General features: G+C 39.0%; 1 protein-coding gene across 1 annotated transcript in view; it reads right to left on the bottom strand.

Annotated features, from left to right (window-relative positions):
* Positions 1 to 24,806, bottom strand: part of UBAC2 (UBA domain containing 2) — a 208,435-nt gene that overhangs the window by 88,060 nt on the left and 95,569 nt on the right. The window lies entirely within an intron of this gene.

The following is a 24,806-nucleotide window of genomic DNA, read 5'->3' as shown; positions in this document are numbered from 1 at the left end:
AACTTGTACCCTGTAAGAAAATTAATCTTTATGGTTAAGTCAACACCATTTACTGAGTACTTTCAGATTTGTATTATATGAATTTCACAAAGAGCTATCTGACCTTGAGGCCAATGACCAAAAAAAGGTACTGATCTTTTCAACAGATCTTTGATGGAGACAGGTGAGACTACACAGATGGAAGTCAGGATCTTAGGGCCCTTCCCTTCACTCTATATAAAACCCCCCAAGCAAAGGAGAAGAAAGGGCCGAAGACTACATGTTATGCAGGGTGGCACTTACATAGTCATTTGCGTTAGATCCCAAAAGAAACACTGTAACGAAAGCTACTAAAGGAAAATCAGAAAGAGGCCACCGTAACTTCAGGGCATCTCTGTGGTGCATGAGTTCGATGACAACCCTGGAGCACAGACTAGCTTATGTATGAGCCAACATGCTGCTTCACCGCAGACGAGAAAGTCCTCTCTGTGCTCAGGATCTTAAGATCCTTCAAACACAAAAGTAAATATCTATGTCACCTGGCAAAGGAATAACACATTCTTTTATCTGTTCAGTTTTCTGCCTCCTACCTCCACTGTACCACAAATCCATATATATGTTTTTCTCCAATCAGTAGTCAACTAATTAAAAAAAAAATGTCTGTATTCCAGTCAAACTCAGCTATTCACTCTCCTTCAAAAGGCCCCTACTACCTACTTCATTCATGAAGTCATGGTTACACATGGACTCTGGGCATCCTTAAACTGTCACGGATTATTAGTTGGCTTTACATTTACTTCCCTCATGGAGTAGCTAAACTTGGAGAACAGGGACAGTGTCCTATAATCTTTGTATTCTGTTACAGAACAAAGGGGTGGACTTATGTACAACACACTGTTTGAAAATCACAACCCTGTAAGTATTTTCTATATGTATCAGGTGATACATTATTAATAATCGTGAGCCAGAAAAACTTATCTAGGAAAGTTGACAGTTATATAGCAGCTAATCATATCTACCTCTCCATAATTTTATTTTTTTTCTAAAAGGATATTTGGTTACTTAAAAAAAAAACCCTCAAAGCTATTGAGTTTGAATCAGTATAAATGCATGAACTCTTCAATGATAGTATAAAATAGTACAGAGAATACAGAATAGTAAATGTTAGATGTTAGAAATATTAGGTATATGTGACAAACTCAATAATTTACAAAATAGTCCATACTTTATGTAATGTTTTCCTTTCCACATTCCTGTGAAATAGGACAAACACATAATATCACCCATGCTTTATTAAGAAACCGAAGTTCCAAAGAGGGACCTGGTAAATTACAGGCAGCATCAGGAATGTAACCCTAACTCTCTGTCCTAGCCATAGAGTAGACAGAACTGTATCCACATAGACCCTGAAAAAGTATTAGAAGGCTTCAACCGTTGCATTATATGCCAGCAGACCATCTAATCCTTAAACAGGACAAAAAGCCAGCAGTAGGTAGATTATAAACTTGACTGGCCTGTGAGTTCCATGAAGACACGGATGTCCTCTGCTTATATGCACAGCACCTGGTACAAAGCCCGGCACACAAGAAGTTCTCAAATATCCATCTGATCAAATAGCACCTGTTTTGTACCATAACCTAACAAAACTCTAAAGCCCTGCTGAAATATCTGTGAAGTTCTTAACTTCTCAATGAAAAGACACACCGTAAATGCTTAATTACAAATACTAAAGCATATATACAAGAGTATATGTGTAATTGAAGACTGTGATCCGCTAAGACCCTGCAATTTAGGAATAGTAAAAAATAGAGCTAATTACCCAACAAGTCAATTTAAATCTAGATACAGAGTATGTTCTGCTTGGAAATAATTTTATATTTCAAGAGGCAAGGACAGTGACTTTTACCAATCAGTAAAAAAATACCGGGCAATTTTAAAAGGGGAAGCACTGACCTAAATTTAGCTCTCAAAATGGTCTATTTTGGACACTCTTTAGCCCATTGTAATTTGTTATTCTTTGCAAAGCTAAAAACATGTCCTTATTGACTACTCAGGTCAGAATGAAAAATGAAAAGCTGATCTAGTGACAACGCAGCCTATTCTTCTGCGCCCAGGACGGACTAAACGCGCTCATGAGAAATGCCGCCAATGCAAGTCTGTTTTATACCAAACTCTGACAAAAATGATCACGTAAATGATAATCCCCAAATTTCTTTTAAAATAAAAGCTCAATTAGCTAAGAAGGACATTTATTGACTGCTTCCTCTGTGCCACTCTTCCAAGCACTTGACGGGCATCATTTCACTTAATCCTCCCTGCCTTAAGAGCAGGGACAATTACTATTTCAATTTGGCTGATGAGGGACCTTGAGTGCCAGGCCACATGCAGAGGTGGAACTAGGCATAAAATCCACCTCATCTGACCCCAGTGCCTGGAGGCTGACTCAGAGTGCAAGGAAGTCTTTCCCCTGGCCCCTCAACTACTGTCAGAGACCAGCCTTCCTTCCAGATATCATACTGGAAGCCAGCATGGTAGTAACAAGATCAACACAAATACTTGCTAACAGTAACATGGCATAATGCTTGGAGCAATATACATACATATATACATATATATAATCTCTCTAGAGAAGCACTATACACACACACACATAATCTCATTCAAGCCTCATAATACTTCTGTGAGGCTCGTCCCATTACTACCCCTGTTTTACAGACTAGGAAATGATAACCCAGAGAAACAGTAAATTGCCCAAACAGCTGTACGTGGGGGAGCCAGTCCAATTCCAGGGTCTGCACATTACTCTTAATCACTATACTATTTGTCTTAAACAAGTAGAATTATGGTCCAGCTCCTCAGAGAGCCTTGAAAGAGACACTGTTCACCAAATATCCTCAAATTCCCTTAGGGGCATATGTGACTACTTCTGACCAATGGGCTGGGGGCAAAAGTGACATATGTTGCTTCCAGGCTGAAGTGTTAGAGGGCAGTGAGAGATATTCCATTCCCCTCTTGTCTCCTGTCACAGTGACCAGAGATGTTCTAGATGGTGGGAACCTTTGTTAGCCTGGATCCTTGAATGAGTAAGTGGAGAACTCCCCACCTTTTACCCCAACCACTCATGTTGGCCAAGTAGTGCAAATAAGAAATACACTAATATATTTAGCCACTGAGATTTCAGAGTTAATTTGTGGCTACAACATAAGCCAGCCTTCTGACTAATACAGCATTTAATCTACTTAGAATGAAACAGACCAATAAACAGAACGTAAGAAAAGAAAAATGCAGACACTATCCAGTTCTCCTGGCAAACAAACATAATCTTCCTTAATCCCACTTTCATTGTGTCATTTCATGCTCCAGGACTGAGCATAGTTCCCCATGATCTACCACACAAAGTCCAAGTTCCTCTCCCATACTTTCAAGCCCCTGCAACCTAATTTCCCTCTATTGCCCAACACGTACCTTTTGAGTTAGTCTAGTTGGTTTTGTTTCTGTACCACGAACATAACGAATATTTGGTTCCCGATAATTGGATTATTCTGCTTCCCCTATTGATTCTTTACACTCATATCCCAATCATACCTCCTCTTTAAATTCTTCTTTGACTACTCACAGCCACCCATCATCTTCCTTTTCTCAACTTATTTGGATCTTATATAGTCAAGCTACATAGTTTTAACTTTAGATGTGTACTATCTTAGAATAAAAGAAAAGAAAACACACAGTTCTGGTCTGACTGCTAATCAGCTGTACCACCTCTGTCCAGTCTTTTAGCCTTTCTAGATTTCAGTTTTCTTATCAATGAAACAATAGCATGAGATAATGTGTAAACTCTTGGCCAACATCACACAGCCCATGGTCGATTACTTCCCATACATTCAGTCTTACATCCCTCACCTGAAACACAAGCTCCTCTGGGGCAGTGATGCTGACTTTTACTTCTTTCTATTCGAGTAACTCCAAGCACAGCACCTTGCACATCAGTAATGCTCATAAGATATATGTTGACTACAGTTAACCCAATATTAGCTGGTTACTACTATATGATTTGTAATATTAGAACACGATGGATAAGGGGTTTTATTATTGCCGGTCATAACTTGTTTGGCAGCAATAGGTAATTAATACGTGCTTTGTACTGGAATATTAATCATGAAAAATATACTAAACTGGAACCTGGAATGACAATGAAATCAGTCAAGATTTCTTAAAAACAGAACAAAACAAAGCAAAAAACTACCTTTCTACTGCGAGTATAAGGAGTGCCCCCAGCTTTCCCTCTTCCTTCTGCATACAAGGAAGCAACATATGGTAGATACAGTTATTTAATGTCTCCCTGATAATACACATCAGACTGCTCTACCTTACAGAAATCTCCGCCATGACACAGCTGTTAGAAAGAAGGGACTGTATGGGAGGGTAGCACATGTGGGAAAACACATGATCTTATTTTTCAATAGTTTATCTTCCTCAAAAGTTTTAAAGACCTTCTTTTTTCTCTTTATTGCATACCTACTATGTGGCTTCTGGCTGCTAATAATGTTTTTTTAGATATCTTGCCTAATCAACTAAACAGCAAGCCACTCATGGGCCCATTACTCTTCTGTCCTACATGGCACGTCCCACAATTGATCCAAACCAAGAATTCAAATAGCGTTTGATTGGCTTTTATGAGTTTTCTCAGAGTGTGAGAACATTTATTTCTGATTTCTATACTAGTAAGAATGACTTTTCCCATGCAGGTTTTGAGAAGAAAAGAGTGTGTCAGAATGAAACTACAAGGAGGCTACCAAAGGTTTTAACGGAGCTCTAAAAATGGTAACATCACAATGTGTTCTTACTGCCGGAGGATGGCAGCTCTATAATTTTCCCCTCATGTCCTATAGCGAAACATCGGCTTTTTCTTTTAACATATATAGTGAAAATATATGGGGCTACTGCCTGCAGTTGGGTTTAAAAAATAAATCCCAACTAGATTACACATTGGTTTACCATATACATATTGCAGTTCAAGAGAGCAGTGAAAGTATCACAAGTGCCATCTTGTGTATTACTCAATCTTTTCCCTATTAAGGGATCAAGAGCAAGGAAAGGTCATGAATTTGAGTGTTATTAGCTTTACCTGAAGAATAGCTGTTAAGAAGAAGGCATCAACAAAACAGACCCATAGACACAACACTCACAACAAGAAATCAAAGCATGCCCATTTTTAGTCCCACAACCTGGTAAGCGCTCAATCTGGGACACGGCCTGACTGTACCTGTACCCACACACTTCGGTCTCTGGAGAGACCCAGGGAGAAACCAGTCAATGAGAGGCAGGGGCAGGGCTGAAAGATGCTGTAGGTCTTGGCCATGCAGAACTGAGAAAGCATATGGTAAAGTGGTAGATGGAAAGAAAAAAAAGTATCCCATTAGGGATCCAGTTGTGAAATTATTTGAAGTTTGTGTGTTTGGCAAAATGCTGATAAGGTGATGACTACATGGTAATCATTATAGTATTCTCTCCGCATTTGTGTTGTGTTTGAAATTTTTCTGTAATACATTTTAAAAACTGCTAAGTGTAGTCTCCAACACATTCCCATACTCTTCTTACACATGAGGGGTAGAAGCAGAAATTCAGGGACAAACTCAAAAAGGATTGAGAGAGAGATGGCAGTGCATATCATGTGGCTCCAAGTCCGTCTCTCATTAGTTAGCTGCACGACCCAAATCATACGAGAGGACAGGAATGGTACACGTGGCCACATTCATATTTTAAGATCACATGGGAGAAAAGTTTCAACCGACCTTCAAGAAGTCCTAGTAAAAGATGGCTTTCAGTGACAAAGTCACCAACAAAGAACAGGATACACAGAAATCCACATGAAAAGACTGTCAGGGTTTCATAAACATACACACATGCACATACATAATGCTCCACTGACCTCCCAACACAAAGGCTCCTTCCTTTTCCTTACACCATGTTCCAGTTCAAATGGAAGTATTTCAAATTCAGGTATACTGCTTTGTATATACATACTTGAAGTCAAATGTAAAAATCGAATTCTCTTGATAACCAGTCTTGTCAGCAAAGATTCACTTATAGATAACAGAATAGCTCTCAAGTTATCTTGGGCAGAAAAAGACTTAGTACACAGAATTAGGTACTTATAAAACTGCTGAAAAGGCTAGAAGGGCAGATTCAGGCTGTGCCTCCAGGAACAACACAGAACAACTGGTCTACCTGGAAGACTGCTTCCTCTGCCACATTCAGGATACTGGGAAATCAGGAAGTCATTACATCATTTCAATATAATCCAGGAATCAGGAAGTTGTGTGAACTAGAACCTCTAGAGTCCTGTTGGGTCTGTAGAACTAGACCACAAAATTGGTATTTCACACACTACCACCTTGGCTCACACTGAACTCAGCACCATATAAGTTCTTCTGACTGGTGAAGCCTAAATCATATTCTGAACACTGGATGCAAGGGGGCTTAAGAAATAAAGTATTCAGTTTTCCACCCTCTGCTTTATGTGGAAGTACACGACGAGGACTGTGGGAAAGATAATGAGCAAGCCAATCTAACTGTATCCATCATACCACAAAAAATACCAAAATACTCTACCAAAAGGGAGGAAGGAGTGTTTAATTAAAAAAAAAAAAAGAAAGAAAAAAGAGGGGTACCTGAGTGGCTCAATCGATTAAGCATCTGACTCTTGATTTTGGCTCAGGTCATGATCTCTGGGTCATGATCTCAGGGCCCTGAGATGGAGCCCTGTGGCAGGTTCCGCATTCAGTGGGGAGTCTGCTTGAGATTCTCTCCCTCTTGCTCTGCCCCTCCCCCCACTCACGCATGCCCACATGTGCACATGCTCTCTCTCTCTCTCTAAAATAAAAAATCTTGGGGTGCCTAGGCGGCTCAGTCAGTTAAGTGTCTACCTTTGGCTCAGGTTATGATTGCAGGGTCCTGGGATTGAGCCCCGTGTCAGGCGCCCTGCTCAGTAGGGAGTCTGCTTCTCCCTCCCCCTCCCCCCACATCATGCGTGTGTGCTCTCTTGCTCTCTCTCTCTCACATAAATCTTAAAAAATAAAATAATCTTTAAAAAACCTTTAATTTTACCATATTATTAAAATAACATCCATCTTCTTTAAAGTAACTGGCTTATACTCTTTAAAGTGTCAAGCTCATAAAAGACAAGGGCAGAATGAGAACTGTTCCAGATTAAAGAGTTAAGGGACATAACAACTAAATGCATGATATAATAATGGATTGGAGCACAGACGAGATTTTCTTTTCCTTTTTGCTATAAAATAGGACATTATTGGGACAATTGCCAAATATGAATAAACTAATATATACTGATGTATTTAGGGGCAAAGGGGCATTTTATCTACAGCTTGCTCTCAAATGATTCGGAAAAAAATACCATATGTATATAGAGAGAAAATGACAAGGCAAATGTAAAGATGTTAATAATTAGGGTGCCTGGGTTTAGAGTCTGTGGAAGTTTTTTTGTCCACTTCCTGTGACTTTTCTATAAGCCGAGTTACTTCAAAAAATTCTTTAAAGTCTTAGACATAGCAGCAGCAGTTGGGAGCTCTGAAGAGGAATAGCGCAGTTTCTTCCATTAAGTTAAAATGAAAATTAATAGCCAAATAACTACAGAGGCATATAGTTGGTGCTTTTTCAGATACTGTTCCATGGGGCATTTTCCTTCTTGCAGCATGTGCTTATTTCGTACTTCTCATTTTAGCAGCAAAATCTGAATACAACCTAAAAGTTGTCTTTAGACACTAACATTTACTTTTATAAATATCTGCAACACGGCAGTTAAAAATGTATCTAGGAAGCCCCAGTCTGGTGAGTTTATACACTCAAATTACTTTCTAGTACAATAAACAGAGGACCATTCACTACATTTTTTACCTTAAAAAAAAAAAAAAAGGAGCGTTAGGGCTGTGTTACACAAAAGGAAATGTCTGAGCTAAGAGTCAGACAGGCATGAATTTCAATCTAGGCGCTGCCTGTTAAATACACAGACATGACCCTAGTGACTCAATCAATTCTAAAAACCTCTGCTTTCTCACAGACAGAGTAATACTAAGACTGCTGTGGATGTTCATCTAAATCAGGAACATATGTAAAACAAGGCTCTATGGTACAAAACAGCTATCCAATACGTATTTCTCAAGATTCCTTAGCAGAAAGAGAAAATTCTGCTATGGAAAAGATCTCCAAATAGAATGCATAATATTAACATTTCATAATGCTACTCTGTATTTTTTCTCCAAGTTGTTGCTAATATTAACAAACATATCCTTGATGTAGTAATTTACTTTCACAACAAATAGTTATTAAGGGCTTACTATGAAGGAAGCACTGTTCCAGGCACCAGGATGAGAGCTGAAAATAATACAGACGAGGGGCGCCTGGGTGGCACAGCGGTTAAGTGTCTGCCTTCGGCTCAGGGCGTGATCCTGGCGTTCTGGGATCGAGCCCCACATCAGGCTCCTCTGCTATGAGCCTGCTTCTTCCTCTCCCACTCCCCCTGCTTGTGTTCCCTCTCTCGCTGGCTGTCTCTATCTCTGTCAAATAAATAAATAATAAAATCTTAAAAAAAAAAAAAAAGAAAATAATACAGACTAAGTTGTCCTCATGAACCTTAGGTTCCATAAGCCAACATTAAACATTAAGTAAACAAATAGTATCTGTTTAGGGGAGGGATAACTTTGAGTGTTATTCTGGTTTTGTTGCATCCTTGACTGGTTCACTGCCCTCCCAAATATTCTCTGAGCTGCTTTACTAATAAACTCTCCTCTGCCAGATAAGCCGGAGTCGGTTCTATTACTTCAACTAACAGGCATGCCTGTGTTCTCATAACCGAGAAAGCCTTTATCCCTTTGACCTCAGATAACAAAAGCACATTAGATACTTCAGAACTCAACATAGATCATACACAAAAAAATTCAACCCTAAGATAGGTATGAGATTATTTTTGTGTGCTATATATTTTGCTAAGGTTACCAAGACGTGGTTAGCATTTTGAACTTTTTTTCTTAGAATAATGCAATGATCTGAATCTCAAATCTTTCATAAGGTGCAACTTTCCAATGATAAACAAGAACAGGAAGTGAATCTTGAATATACCAGACTTCTAGTTCCCTTCACTATTATCTACACTGCTGTCATCTCAGCCTGACTTAACATCATTAAACTTTCCACTGTCCTAAGTTAAAGTTATTAATAGTTTTATTTCTTCTCAAATAAAACATATATCCCATTAAACTGGAAATTTTGACATATACTCAAATGTTTTAAGTTCTAAGAGGAAACATCTAAAATAAAGGAATTGAGTAGCAAAGCAACTTACAAAAGCAGAAATGAAAACAGATGTTAAACTTCTTTGAAACAAATTTTTACTAATAGCCTCAACCAAAGCTATTTCAGTCAACTACTAGAAACATTCTACCTAGTCAAAAGATCTCAACAAGCTTCACAGGCCATCAGTAACTCAAGGGTGTGGGCTCTTTTCAAGGTTCTACTTACCACCCAGCACCATGCACATTATGGGATCTCAACACAGAGGAAATCAGTGCTGTAAAAGCTCACTTTAGGGCAGTGGCCCTCCACTGGGGGCAATTTTGTCCCCCCACCCTCCAAGTGTCATCTGGCAATGGCTGTCATGACTGCGGGTGGGGTTGCCACTGGCATCTAGTGGGTGGAGCCCAGGGATATTGCCTAACACCCCCCGCAATGCCCAGCAGAGCCCCCCTCTCCCCGCCAGCCAAGAAGTATGCAACTGAAAGTGCTGACCAAGGTTGAGAAAAGTGGGTTAGGTTAACCATACCACTGTCCTCACATTCACATATAAAAATCACTGGTCACGTGGCTTTCCATAACCCTCTGATGATAGACTACAGACCCTTTCAAACAGGATACATTCAATGTGTCCCCTGGAAAGACGCTCTGATCACTGAAACTGCAAATGCAATCCCTGCAGTGTGAAAAGCCAGCGTGTCCTTTCACAACTAACCCACAATCTCCAAGGTAAGAAACTCTGCATTCCATTTTATTTGATTCTGAAGACACTGGGCTTCAAACATTACTAATATCTTGATTACAGCGAGTAGCAATTTCATTTCCTAATCGCTCCTGGGACAATGTCAAATGCATAAGTGAGGCAACAGAAGCCACTTCCTCTTCACACTTATCTTCTAACATCACGATTTTCTTTCATCACATTACAGAAAATGGTGCTCAAGGTTTCTCAGCCTGTGTCCTCCAAGGAGAGGATAATTCCCACTGTACAGGATTATTCTAAGGATTAAAGTGACATCAAGGTGGCACGCAGTGCCTGGGACAAGAATGGTGTGTGCTCACTGGGTCCTAGCAGACGATGTCGCACACATAGCATTACACACCCAAATACTGGACTGATGGGATGATTGTGACGTTGTTGGGAAATGAGATATTTTGAGAAAGCAAGAACGAATGGATTATATATTTCTCTCTAGGGAAGATGTTGGAAATGATTTTATAAATCCATATTTCAATCCTTTAAAAAATACCACTGAACTCAAATTTGAAATTCAATGTTTATATTTTTCCGAGTAACAGATTTGAGGTGACTTACCGAGGGGAGGGGAAGGAAAAGAAAAGAAAGGGCATTAGTACAAAAGAATAATTCAAGTAACTTAGCATGTGGCAGACCAAAATTTCAATCACAGCCAAATCTCTCTGGTATTAAAGAACACTCATTTCACTACTCCATGCTGTCTCCCAGATGTTGTACACTGAGGGGACCATGAAAGAGAAGGGCCTGCTCTTAAGTTAAGAGAGTAGTCAATTAGGTAATTAATTACAAAACCAAGTAATAAATGTTATGTGTAACCTGTAAGCATAAAGTCATCCATGAACACAAAGGAAGGAGGGATCCATTCTGGCTGGGGTGGGTTTCACAGACTAGATATCCCAGGTGAGTCCTGAAGGATAAGCAGAGTCTGCCAAGCAAGGGAGAAAGGATGCTGCAACAAGAACTGTCTGCATACGTAAATTTAGAGAGGTGTGAAATGACACAGGAGTGACAGGCAGTGGTGAATAATGCACTGTAGCTGGTGTGTAGAGTACAAGGGGGGAATTAGAGAAAAGAAGACCAGAAAGGTTGGCTGGAACTCAACTCTGAGGTGCCTCACTAACAAACAGCAGTGGGAAGTCACAGGTTTCTGAAGGTGTAAATGAATAAGATAAGATCTCTTTTGGAGATAAACTTAAGGGGGTGGAACAGTACAGATGATAGCTCTGAGACCGTGACAGGGAGGAGGCTTCTGCAGTAGTCCAAACAAAAGCAGAAGAAATGCAGTCAAAAGACTAGTGCCTTTTCATTCATTCATTTACTCTGTCCACCCTTCGCCATCCATTCACCCATCCATCCAACATCGGTGCCCACTAGGTGGAGCCACTAAGCTGACCAAGGCATGACCAGTAGGTGAGACTGACAAGGTCAGCTTGCATAAAGTTTCATTTTCAGTGGAGGAGACAGATACTAAACCATTCATTATACAATGAATTATTCCATTTTTATGGTGATGAGTGCCATGAGAAATGTTCTCCAAAAGCATCTCTCAAGAGACTGTGACCTAGTCTGAGGGCAAGGATACTCAAAGAAAGCTGCAAGAAGTCACCTTTAAGCTTTTCCTGCAGCCCCGTGAGCTGAGACTACTTATTATCTCATATCTCTCATTTTAAATAAGTTTGAGAAAATTCTCTTTCATTAGTCAACTTTGGTTGGTGCAATTTGGTGCATTCACATTTAAGTACCTACTTACTCTGGTAAGTCTAGCCAAACCAGCAGGTATTGCTGGAAGGGGCAAGAAGGACCAGGGGTGAGCTGAGAAGGGTGGAAAGAAATTAAAGGGTGAGAAACAAACTGAGGGCTTCAGAGGGGAGGGGGGTGGGGGAATGGGATGGGCTGGTGATGGGCAGTAAGGAGGGCACGTATTGCATGGTGCACTGGGTGTTATGCAACTAATGAATCATTGAACTTTACATCAAAAACCAGGGATGTACTGTATGGTGACTAACATAATATAATAAAAAAAAAAGAAATTAAAGGGTGAAGGAGGTGGGGGGAATAGGAGAAGGGGGAGAGACAGTGGAAGGAAACAGGACTTAATTCCAAAGGCTTTAGCTACACAACAGCAGACTTCATAAAGAGAAACTCATTAGGAGAGAACACCTAAATATTTCTTATGATCAATACTCAGAAACATAATCCTCTGCAAACTGATAAACAGGATCAACCACCAGCCCATCAACTTCTACTAATTTATCTTGACTGGGAGGCACTCTGTGTTTTAGATCTAGGAGTGATCTAGGTCACAATTCCAACTCTTGTCAACTGAGTTACATACTCCTGGGCAGATTTCTTAGTCTCTCTGAAAATCCGTTTTCATACCAGTAAAATAGATATAATCATACCAATTTCACAAAGTATTATTTTAATAGGTATCAAAGGAGAGAAGAGATTTAAAATGCCTATTCATTCAATTCAGTGAATCTATCATTCTAAACACATTAATGTGATCACTTCAAATTTGGAGGCCCTGGTGGCTCTATCCTTATCTTGAAAATATCTCTTTTCTTCTAAAATAAAGGCATTGGTCATCACTCTAGCTGCGATGATTATTTATACGTTAAATATTTAGCCCAAGTTCAAGCCAGAGGGACAAATAATTCAGAAAGCTAACTGTCACTTATTGTTCACTTTGCCCACAATACCCACTTCCCTTAAAATATCCCAACGGTTGATATTCAAGATGACCACAGATGATTCTAGGTGTGCTGCTAACTCTCCAAGTGGCTCTCAGCTACAGAGAACCCAATCCCTTAGCACTTTCAGGATTAAAAGTTAACATGACCTCTTGGCACCAACTCTTTTACCACAGTAATACCATAGCTCAACTGAAAAGTCTAACACAGGACTACAAAATTAAGAATTATATTTCAATATCTATGACTGATTCTTTTAAATAGGTCCAAGTAACCAAATTAGTCCATCAAATAATTACAGTGGCATGATAATATTTGTTTCTTAGCCTTCTGAATCATATAAGCCCATTCCTGGAAAGTTATATCGTTTGAAATGCCAAGAAGCATAATTAGAAAATCTGGGTAAAACAAGATCTATGTCAAACATATAATCTGATCATCAAGAACAACAGGAAAGATCCTTCTGTGATGACATTCGTAGGAAATTTATCCTGCTAGAAATGGGGTAGTTGCAGAAATTAGCAGAACATTAAATTCCTGTAGACAAATTCTTGAGACCAAGCATGCTTCTCCTTGCTGCCTTCACCACCACCGCCCCAGCAGATTACAGAGAACAGCACGTCAATGACTAAAACATAATTTGCAAGGAAACGAAGAATGAGCCTTGAAGAGATGCTAGTGGTTACTATGATTGGGTGAGAACCAGGACGAGACAAAACTGACCAAAATAGGGAAACAGGAAATAGGTTCATGGAACAGTATAGCACTTGGTTACAAAGTCTATTTTATTTTGTGTAAAAGAATACTGTTTGAGGATAACAGAAGGTACAATGACTTTAAATAAAATTTCTGAATGCTTGTAGAGGTAACCTGATACAATCAACGGACAAAAAAAATCGTTTGAATCCACAACTTTAAGTCTTCTTAAAACACACACACACTTTTAAACAATATTGCTGAAGATGGTAGATTGAGCACATGTACTTACCTCCTCTGTTCTCTCCTAAAACCTTTTAAGAATGGCATTAAAAGACTTTTTTAAGGGCATAAACCCACAAAGATAAGGAAGAGGTGATGACTGTAAAAATTTCTCTGAGGTGGAGGACAGGAACAGAGAGCTAACTAAACTTGGCATATCTGAGAAAACTAAGTACAAAACCCGCAATGGTGAAATCTGAGAAGCAAACTGATGAACGTTCCACTTGCCAAGGGGCTGTAGGATTAGCAGTGCCAGGTTTTTCTGGCACTGCTAAGAGACAGTCTGAGCACTGATCCTCTCCCAACAGTCTGCCCACCTCCCGACTGCTCTTCCCCATCCCAGTGGTTGACTGGGGTGTATTATCTAGAAATGGTAACAAGGAATGTCTTGTGACTGGGGGGCTCCCACGCAAACATATTTGGGAGTACAAATATAATACTAAAAATCAAAGTTTGTATACTAAATGTTGAGACTCCTAGACTTCCACCTTACAGGTGGTAGACAAAAGAGTATGCTCTGGGCAATCTGATAATTCATGAGGGGGAAGAAAGACGTAAATGTACAGATGCTGATACTGAGCGTTCATAGTGAAACATCCCAACCAGGAGGCCCTACAATGAAGTCTATGGTCATTCAGCACCTTGCAGACAATCCCATTTCTTCAATTAGCCTTTTTTTAGAAGCTGGTTCTTAAATATAAACAGATAGCCAAAGGCTCAGAGATACCTAAGGAAAACCCCTAATATCAAAAGCAGACAACAAGGAGGAGAAGAAGGAACTCAGAAGAAACAGAAACTGTGCAGAAAAATGAAAAACCCTGGGGGTGGGGGAGGGATTACCCTTAATATCATGAGAGATGTAAGAAAAAATATTATGTCCATGGGAAACAAAAAACAAAAACAGGATGCCAGCAGAAATGAATATTCCAAAAAAAAAAAAAGGAACTACTGGAAATTAAAACTAGGATAGCAAAAGTATTTAAAAGCTACTCGATAGATGAAAAGGTACTTCATCTCATTAGTCTTCAAGGAAATGCTAACTAAAACCACAATAATATATCACCGTATATCCACCAGAATGACTAAAATTAAAAGGACTGCTAATTCTCTTGGATCACTTGCTCTGGGGGAGCCATGTCTGCCATGTCATGTAGCTATCCAGGCAGTTTCATGATGAGGAACTGAGGCTTCCTGCCAACAGCCATGTGAGTGAGTCATTTGGGAAGAGGGCCTTCAGATGACTGTGATCCCTGCTGGCATTCTTACTACTATCCTGTGAAAGACTCTGGCCAGAATCGCTCAGCCAAGCTGCTCCCAAATTCCTGACCCGCAGGAAAACTGGCAACACATTCTAAAGGTAAACATAAGCATGCCCTGATTCAGCTTCTAACTCCCAGGTGTATACCCCACAGAGGTGTGTACATAGACACTGATGACGTGTTCGAGGATGTTCACAGCAAAAGTATTTGTAATAGTCCCAAATCAGAGACAACCCCCAAGTCCATCGACAGCAGAATGGAACACTACACGGTAATGATACAGTGTGAACAACCAGAGGTGCAGCAACATGGATGGAGCTGAACAGGATACTAAGAGAAAGACACCAGACATGGAGTCTACATTTCATTTACACCAAGTGCAAAAGCAGACAAAATTAAACGAGGTGTTGAAAGTCAGTACAGACGGTGGGGAGGAAGTTGTGATTGGGAGACAGCAAAGGTGCAGGTGATGCTCTACTTCTTCACCTGGATGGAGCTTAAAGGGATGTCGCCTTGTAAAAATTCAGCGCTCTGAACTTAGGATATGTACACTTTCCAAGTACATTCTGTCCTTTAGTAAAAGTTTATTTTAAATATTAATTAGAAAAGTTAGAAGATAGAACTCAAGTAGTTTCCCAGCAAGGATGCAAAAATACGAAAAGGAAGAGGAGGAAAAAAGGATTAAAATTAGACCTGTTCAACCAGATAATAGGATCTCTGGAAAGAGAGAACCAAGGAAACGGAAGAAGAGATGATCAAAATAACTCAGGAAAAAAATTCAAGAGAAATCCATGAGTTCCCTGATTGACAGGGCCCACCAAGTATACAAGCAAAAGAGGTGAAAACCAGAATGAGCCCAAAGCACCTCATCACAAGCTGTCACCAAGTATTCACAATAAGTACTCCATTATGTTTGTCAATAACCACACTGCAGGGCTGGTACTGAGCACAGCATTCCCTCAACCACTTCTTCCTCTATGTCCTGCCTCCCCACACCCCAGGCATACACCATACAAAGAAAAACGTTTCTTCTCAATATTGTTTACTTCCAAGAGTGTGAAAGTGAATCCCCAAGTAGCCTACATGCCTGATGGAACATCAGCAAACAAGAATGGGTAACAAATGGTGCTGTGGTGAGTGGGTTCTCTGTCCTGGGGGGGCTCATTCCCCCTCTCATCTCATCGCCAAAATGGCTTAATATGCCTCAAGGGAACATGAGTTGTGAGGCCCAAAGAGTCAGACATTCTTAGAAGAGAAATAACAAACTGCACGGTATTACTAACAAAACAGAATTTCTGGAAGAATCCCAAGTTATCATCTATATTAACATCTATGCCAATATAAGAAAAGAGAGGACATGTTAAAAATATGAAATCAGACTATGTGGTAACATTAAGTATGAAAAACATAACAGATGGGATAAATACAGCTGAGGGATGAATTACCAAGCCAGGAAAAAAAAAACCAAAAAAACAATTAAGGAACTCTCCCAGGAGTCCGCATAAAAGGCTGACAGGGAAGGGGAAGGTATGGAGAGAATATATTTAAAGAACATAAAAATATTTCAATTAAGGATTAGCGATACAATTTAAAGATAATCTATATGTACACACATTACTAATTAAGTGATATTTAAGAAAGTCAAGGGTAAATTCAATAACTTCCAAAGGCAAAGACAAAACAGATGACAAAAGAACAAGATCAACCTCAGATTTCTCAAAACACAAGAGATTCAATAAGACAGTGGAGGAATACCATGAAAATAATGAAGAAAAAGAACTTCAACCGAAAATTTTCATCCATACAAATCATTATTATTTAAAAGTGACAGCAAATGAAAAAATATCTTCATTTATACAAGGACTCATAGCTTTGTCAAGCACGAAGACTAACTCTGAATACTTGTGGAGGAAGTACTCCGTTAACAATTAAGGAGGAAACTACAGAAAGCTGAAATTAAGGGTTATCAAAAAGAAGAAATAGACAAATTCACAATTAGAATTCAAGTATTCAACAGTCCTCGCTCTGTACCAAACAGAACAAGTGGACAGAAAACCAGTAGGGATGCGGAAGACATAGAAACCTCATCAACCAACTTGACCCGATTGACATTCATGGAGCACAACACTCAACGACGGCAGAACACATGCTCTTGTTAAGTGCACATGGAACAGTTAGCAAGACAGGCTGAAAAACAAACTTCAACAAACTGAAATGAACTGGAATCATACGAAACAGGCTCCCTGAATACACAGAATTAGCAATCAGCAACAGAAATATATTTTGGAAATCCTGGAAATTAAACACTATACTTTTGACTAATTCAGGAATCAAAGAGGACATCACAAGGGATGCCAGAAAGTATTTTTAATTGAATGAAAATAAAACATGCCATAAAACTTGTGGGATGCAACTACAGCAGTGCTTAAAAGAGAAATGTGTAGCACTGAATACTTATATTAGAAGAGAAAGGTTTCAAACTGATGGTCTAGGCTTCTACCCTAGAAGTAAAAAAGATGATCAAGTTAATGCCAAAGGACGCAGAAGGAAAGAAATAATGATGGCAGGGACAAAAATCAATGACATTGAGCACAGAGAATACAAAAAAATCATTTAGCCTGTTTTTTCATTTAAAGGCTTTATTCTTTCTAGAGCAGTTTAGGTTCATAGCAAAATGGAAAGAAAGGTGCAGAGATGGCACCCACACATGCATAGTCTCCTCCATTACCAACGTCCTCCACCAGAGTGGTGCGCTTGTTACAACTGATGGACTTCACTGACATATTATCATTCACTCCATAGTTTATAGTAGGGGTCACTCTTGTTGTACATTCAGTGGACTTGGACATATGTGTTATAGATACCCACCGTTACGGTACCATACAGAATAGTTTCACTGACCTAAAAATACTCTGTGCTCTGCCTATTCATCCCATCTTCCCCCTCAGCCAGCCCCTGGCAACCACTGATCGTTTCACTGTTTCCAGTTTCGCCTATTCCAGAATGTTACCATAGTTGGAAATCATACAGTAGGTAGCCTTTTCAAATTTCCCTCCTTCACTTAGTATTATGCTTTTAACGTTCCTCCATGTCTTTTCATGGCTTGATAATCTCATTTTTTAATTATTTTTTTTTAAATAGGCTCCACACCCAGCATGGAGCCCAGTGCAGGGCTCGAACTCATGAACCTGAGATAGACCTGAGCTGAGATCAAGAGTCGGATGCTTGGGGCGCCTGGGTGGCACAGCGGTTAAGCGTCTGCCTTCGGCTCAGGGCGTGATCCCGGCGTTGTGGGATCGAGCCCCACATCAGGCTCTTCCTCTATGAGCCTGCTTCTTCCTCTCCCACTCCCCCTGTCTGTGTTCCCTCTCTCGCTGGCTGTCTCTATCTCTGTTGAATAAAGAAATTAAAAAATCTTTAAAAAAAAAAAAAAAGAGTCGGATGCTTAACCGACTGAGCTACCCAGGCACCCCTATAATCTCATTTCTTTTTAGCATCGAGTAATGCTCCATTGTCTGGATGTGCCAAGTTTATTTATCCATTCACCTATGGAAGGACATCTTGGATGCTTACAAATTTTGGCAATTATAAGTAAACATCCATCTGTGTATACACATTCATGTGTGTATAAACATCTGAGTAATTTTTTATAGTTGTTAATACATAAAAGAAACTGAAGTCATGGAGAAAAAATAAAAATACCTACCAATAAAGAAAACTCTAGGTCCAGATAGCTTCTCTGGCCAAAACTGCCAAATATTTAAGGAAAAATAGTTACTACTAATTCTACAGAAATACTCTAAGAAAACAGAAGAGAAGGTAACGTGTCCCAGCTAATTTTATCAGGCCAGCATTACCTTAATACCAAAAGCACACAAAGATATTACAAGAATACTATGGACCAATATCACACATAAATACGGACATAAAAATTCTCAACAAATTATTAGCAAATCAAATCTAGAAATACATAATGACAGGAATGTTTGACATTCAAATATCAATGTAATACACCATATAAGCAGTCTATGTAGCCCATACCAGTAGATGCAAAAAAAAAATTATTTGACAAAATTCAGTTTATTCATGATAAAAATTCTAGGAAAACTATAAATTAAAAGAGACTTCCTCGACCCAATAAAGGGAACCTAATAAATATCTCTGCTAACATACTTAATGATGAAAGACTCAATGTTTCCCCCCAAAGATCTGGAACGAGGCAAGGTACGTCATCTCTCCACCTATGCAACATCACACTGGGTGTCCTCGCCAGTGCAATAGGCAAGAAAATGAATAAAAGACATATTGTACTGGAAAGGCACAAAAATGTCTTTATTCTCAGACAACATGAATATCTATGTAGAAAATCTAAAAGGATCAATAACAACAACAAAAAGCTAGTAGGGCAGCTCCGTGAGAAAGTAGAATAGTAGGTACAAAGGGCTAGGAAGAATGGGAAATGGGGAGTTACTGTTGTGGTTTTTTTGTTTTTTGTTTTTAAGTAGGCTCCATGCTCAATGTGGGGCTTGAACTCACGACCCTGAGATCAAGTCACATGCTCTACTGACTGAGCCAGCCAGGTGCCCCTGGGAGTTACTGTTTAATGAGTACAATGTCAGTTTTGCAAGATGAAAAAGTACTGGAGAGCTGCTGCACAACAATGTGAATATATTTAACATAACTGCACTCTTGACAATAGTTAGGGTGATAAATTTATATTATGTGGGATTTTTTTTTTTTTACCACACTTAAAAAAATAAAATTAAAAAGAAATAGGTGGGGTGCCTCGGTGGCTCAGTCAGTTAAGCGTCTCCCTTTGGCTCAGGTCACAATCCCAGGGTCCTAGGATGAAGCCCGGCGTAGGGCTCCGTGCTCAGCAGGGAGCCTGCTTGTCCCTCTCCCTCTGCACCCGACCCTCCCCTTTCATGCTCTCTCACTCAAAATAAATCAATAAAATCTCTTTTAAAAAAAAGCAATAGAAAGCTATGGTTCTGTTTTAAGCATCAAAATGACTTGATTATATCTGAATTGTCAAATGACCACTTTTGCTGCCTCTGACCTACTGATGTAAAGAAATACATGATACCTGCTAATAGATCTCTTTATGCTAAACTATATCAGCATTCCTGAAATAAACCCCACTGGAAAAAAATCAATTGTATTTCTATAAACTAGCAAATCACTAAAATTTTTTCAAAATGCAAATACCTTTTGCCGTAACGCCAAACACCATGGAATACTCAGATATGGATCTAGCAAAATATGTGCAAAATTTTTATACTGAAAACTGTAATTCCTGAAGAGAGAAATTTTTTTTAAAAACAGACCTAAATATATGGAGATATACCATGTGCATGGATTAGAAGACTCTATATTATTTAAATGCCAATTTTCCCCAAATTGATGTATAAAGTCAGTGTAATCCCAGTGAAATTCCAAAATCCATAATAAAAAGCAGAAGAATTAGACTAGCCAAAGCAATTCTGGAAAAAAAAAAAAAGTTTGAAGGCTCAAAACATCTGACCTCAAGATTTAGAAAGCTATAATAATCAAGACAGCATATTACTGAGAAAAGGAGAAACATATACATCACTGAGACTGAATACAGGGTCCAGAAATAGAACCATAAATACCTTGGCAAGTAATGTTTAACAAAGGTTCCAAGGTAATTCTATTTAAAAAGATACCCTCTTCAATAACAGAGGCTGGAACAACTGGACATTCATATATTAACACATGACCTTCAATTTATAATTTGTACCATATATAAAAATTAACTCAAAATGGGTCATACACCTAAAAGAAAAACCTTAAACAATAAAATCTCTGTAACCATGAATTAGGTAAAGATTTTCTTAGACTGAATGAGCTATTTAAAAAAAAAAAGCCAGGGGCGCCTGGGTGGCACAGCGGTTAAGCGTCTGCCTTCGGCTCAGGGCGTGATCCCGGCGTTGCGGGATCAAGCCCCACATCAGGCTCCTCTGCTGTGAGCCTGCTTCTTCCTCTCCCACTCCCCCTGCTTGTGTTCCCTCTCTCGCTGGCTGTCTCTGTCTCTGTCGAATAAATAAATAAAATCTTTAAAAAAAAAAAAAAGCCAAAATGACAGATTAGAGTTCATCAAAATTTATACCTATGGTCTTCAAAGACCATGATTCAGAAAATGAAAAGACAAGGCAGACTGGGAGGAAATATTTGCAGGATACATATTTGATAAAGAACTTGTGTCCAAAATTCAAAGAATCCTCACAATTCAGTAATGAGAAAAAAACCCAATTTAAACAGGAAGGAGGAAGAGATAGGAAAGATACACCAATTGCAAAGAAGCATATGAAGAAATGCTTAACACATCATTTAGTCATTAGGGAAATGTAAAATAAAATAATAGTAAGCAGTAGAGACCACTGTATATCCGTTGGATTGGCTATTTTTTTTTAACTGATTCTGCCAACTGACCTGAGGATGTAGAGTAAATGGGATTCTCAGACACTGCTGATCAGAGTACCAGATGTTACTGACACTCTGGAAAACAGTTTGGCAGTTTCTTGAAAAGTAAAACATACACTACTGTGCCATGTAGAAAAATGAACAGAATCAGTTAACAGGAGAACTCAATATGGCTGTCAAATGCATGATAACTTACAAAAATTGGTAACGTTTCTCCAGTAATAAAACAACTACACTTAGGAAGCATAATAAATAAATACCATTTACCATAACAAAAACTACATGGTATCTAAGACTACAAAAGATCTATATAAAAAAATGTTTAAATCTAATAAACACAGATGTTATAAAGAGATATTTCATGTTCTTGAATGAGAAAACTTAACAAAGGTATCAGTTCTCTCCCAAATCAATCTATAAATTAAATGTCATCTCAAATTCCAGCAAAAAATTTTTTTCCAGCTAAAATTTTAAGATAATGGATTACTTACTCTAAAATTTACATGGAAGAATAAAAGAACATGAATAGTTAGGTTATTTTTTAAAAGATGAACAAAAAAGTGGTTTGTTCTACTAGATATTAACATATACTACGAAACAAGATAATTTAAAGATATTAGAATATGGGGCACATGAACAGATAAACAGACCAACGGCACAGAATAGGGACCAAACAAGCAGGCCTATGCACTCACACACACCCCCTCTGACCCTTCATTTCTGCTCCTGGCTTTATATGCCAAGACAGTCCATCACAGGTCCATCAGAATCACATAAGTTTAACTGAGGATACAGATAAAACAAGACAGCTGCGAGCTGGTCACTGCTGAAGGTGGTGAAGTTGCAACTTGGGTTCATTATAGTATTCTCTCCACTTCTGTGTCTGCTTCAAAATTTCTGTAATAAACCCAAATACCAGAACAAAGACAAAAATCAAAGCATATGCTGCTTCAGCGACCCCCAAAGTACTAAATACAAGGCCCTCGGGTTGTGGGCTAGATTTTTAAGCCGACTGAAAGATAAACGATGCGGCCTCGAGCTGCTTACGGAGCAACGCCTCGGACTGAGCCCAGATGCTCAAAACACTCCATTCAGCCCGCTGAAGCAGTGAAGACATTTAGCTCATATCAAGGGCCTTGAAAAGAATAAACCGTTCCAACAAATAGTTAAAATCCACGGCCTATATCATACCTAAATTTGTGATCTAGAATTTAATGGTATGGAATGGTATGGAAACTCTAAGGTAAGAAAATAATACAAAAGCCAGTCCAGGACAACAAAGATCCCTGGGGACTCGGCAGTAGTAAAAACAAAGTCCCTCCGTAGGGATACTTTCATGAGATAGCACACGAGGGCTCCAACAGCTAACAAAAGCCACTGGAAATGAGCTCACAATCAAAAATCACAAACCACAGGAGGCAGCAGCCTGCCCTGAGGGAGAATTTGACCAACGGAGAACTATGTGTAAAATGACTACATACGTCCTTAAGGGAAGAGGAACAATAATGGAAAAAATAGGACAGACGAGTGTGCCTTCATCTCCAGAAGAATCATAAATGGATCCCCACTGCCCTCTGAGTGAACGCCCAAGTCTGTACAATCGCCTGTAAGGCCCTGTGACCTCTCTTACCTCCCTGACTTCATCTCCTACGAACCCCCCGCCAACTCCACTCCAGCTACACAGTTGCCTGAAGCAGTCCTCCACCTGAGGGCCTCCATGCTGTCCTCTAGTCCTTATGCCACATGGCTCACTCCCCGACTCCTCCAGGGCTCTGTTCAAATGTCACCTGCTCACTGAGGCCATTCCTGACCATGCTGTTTAAAACTGCAACCCTGCTCACACCTGGCTTTCCCTGTCCTGACTGGTTAGTTGGTTTATTTATTTTTGACACAGCACAGATCATCATCTGACACAGTACATATTATCTTGTTTACTGCCTTCTACCCCCAATTAAAATGTAAATTCAATGAGAAATAGTCTCTGTTCTGATCAGTTCAGGATCCTTAAAGCCCAGAACAGTGTCTACCATAAACCTGGTGCTCAATAAATGCTTGTGGAATGCGTAAATGGGGAAATTAGAAGATCATTCTTGTAAACTATGTAGCAGAATTCTCTCATTCATTCATGCATGGACACATGCATGCTTAAACATTTATTAAGTAGTTACTTTATACAAGGGATTATCAAGGTATTCCTTTCCTTACTGTGGAAATTCTTCCTTTTCCCAAAAAAAAAAAAAAAAAAAAAAAAAAAAGACAAAACTGACTTTTCCAAAAAAAAAAAATTTACCACAAAATAGTATATATTCTAAGTTATTAAAAGTACACAGACAGTATAATAAAAATCACCTTTCACGGTTCAGTTTCCTGTTCCTTATTTTTATCCTTCCTTAGAACGAACTCACGTGTGTGTCCACACCAACACCAATTTCTCTGTTACTATGTGGCTAAGTACAGCTTCTTGTCTCCTACTTATTCAGTTTATGGGTTTTGAGAATATTCTACTTATTGTTGATACCTACCCTATATCCTATATTCTGTTTTTTATACAGAAATGCTAAAGTAAAAGTAAAAGTAAAATCTACTACTCCATCTGTGCCCAAGAATTAGCTAAGGTACATTATTTAGAAGGACAAAAGCTGCTGACTGTAACATGGGATTATAATATCCACCTCTGCTAAATTCCAACTGTTTTCTTACAAGTAGTTACATGCACATGCATTCTGGTAAAAAATACAGCCTGTGTCTCATGCAAGACTTCAGAGATACCAATCATTAAACAATATTACTGTATCCCTTTGGCAAAAATCTCTGCTTCTAATTCTCTCTGGTTAGCCCAATAATTTTCAGATGACACAGAGTGTATTTTTTTTCAAGGTTACCATTGGGTCCAAGCAGGACGTTGCCTCACCTTACTTAGTTATAAGTTAGGAGTTGTGCTGTATTGAGCCCACTCATAATCAGAACCTAAAATTACTAGATTTATCACAGGAGTTTCACAATTGTTATAACTATGGTGTTTGAAATACTTTGTCACATAGTTTAGGAAAAGATAAGCACACATACACAATACTGGTTTTAAATTCTATGGTATACATGCTCTAAAATATACCCACAGGGTATCCAAGCTGTTCAAGCTGTTTGTACAATTACAACACGTCTCTCTCACTTATTTGATTACAGAACTATTTCACCGTTTGGGCCACATTTAATGACTTTCACAGGCTTACAGCTTCTATTATCAAGTTCTCTCCCAAACTATTAGAAGTTATAGAACAATTCAGTAAGGTGGCAGGATACAAAATCAATGCCCAGAAATCAGTTGCATTTCTATACACGAATAACGAGACTGAAGAAAGAGAAATTAGGGAATCCATCCCATTTACAATA

The sequence above is a fragment of the Ailuropoda melanoleuca genome, chromosome 7 (assembly GCF_002007445.2).
Source record: "Ailuropoda melanoleuca isolate Jingjing chromosome 7, ASM200744v2, whole genome shotgun sequence".
NCBI lineage: Eukaryota > Metazoa > Chordata > Mammalia > Carnivora > Ursidae > Ailuropoda > Ailuropoda melanoleuca.
Note: the sequence above shows the minus strand (reverse complement) of the source record. Positions and strands in the feature narration are given on the sequence as shown.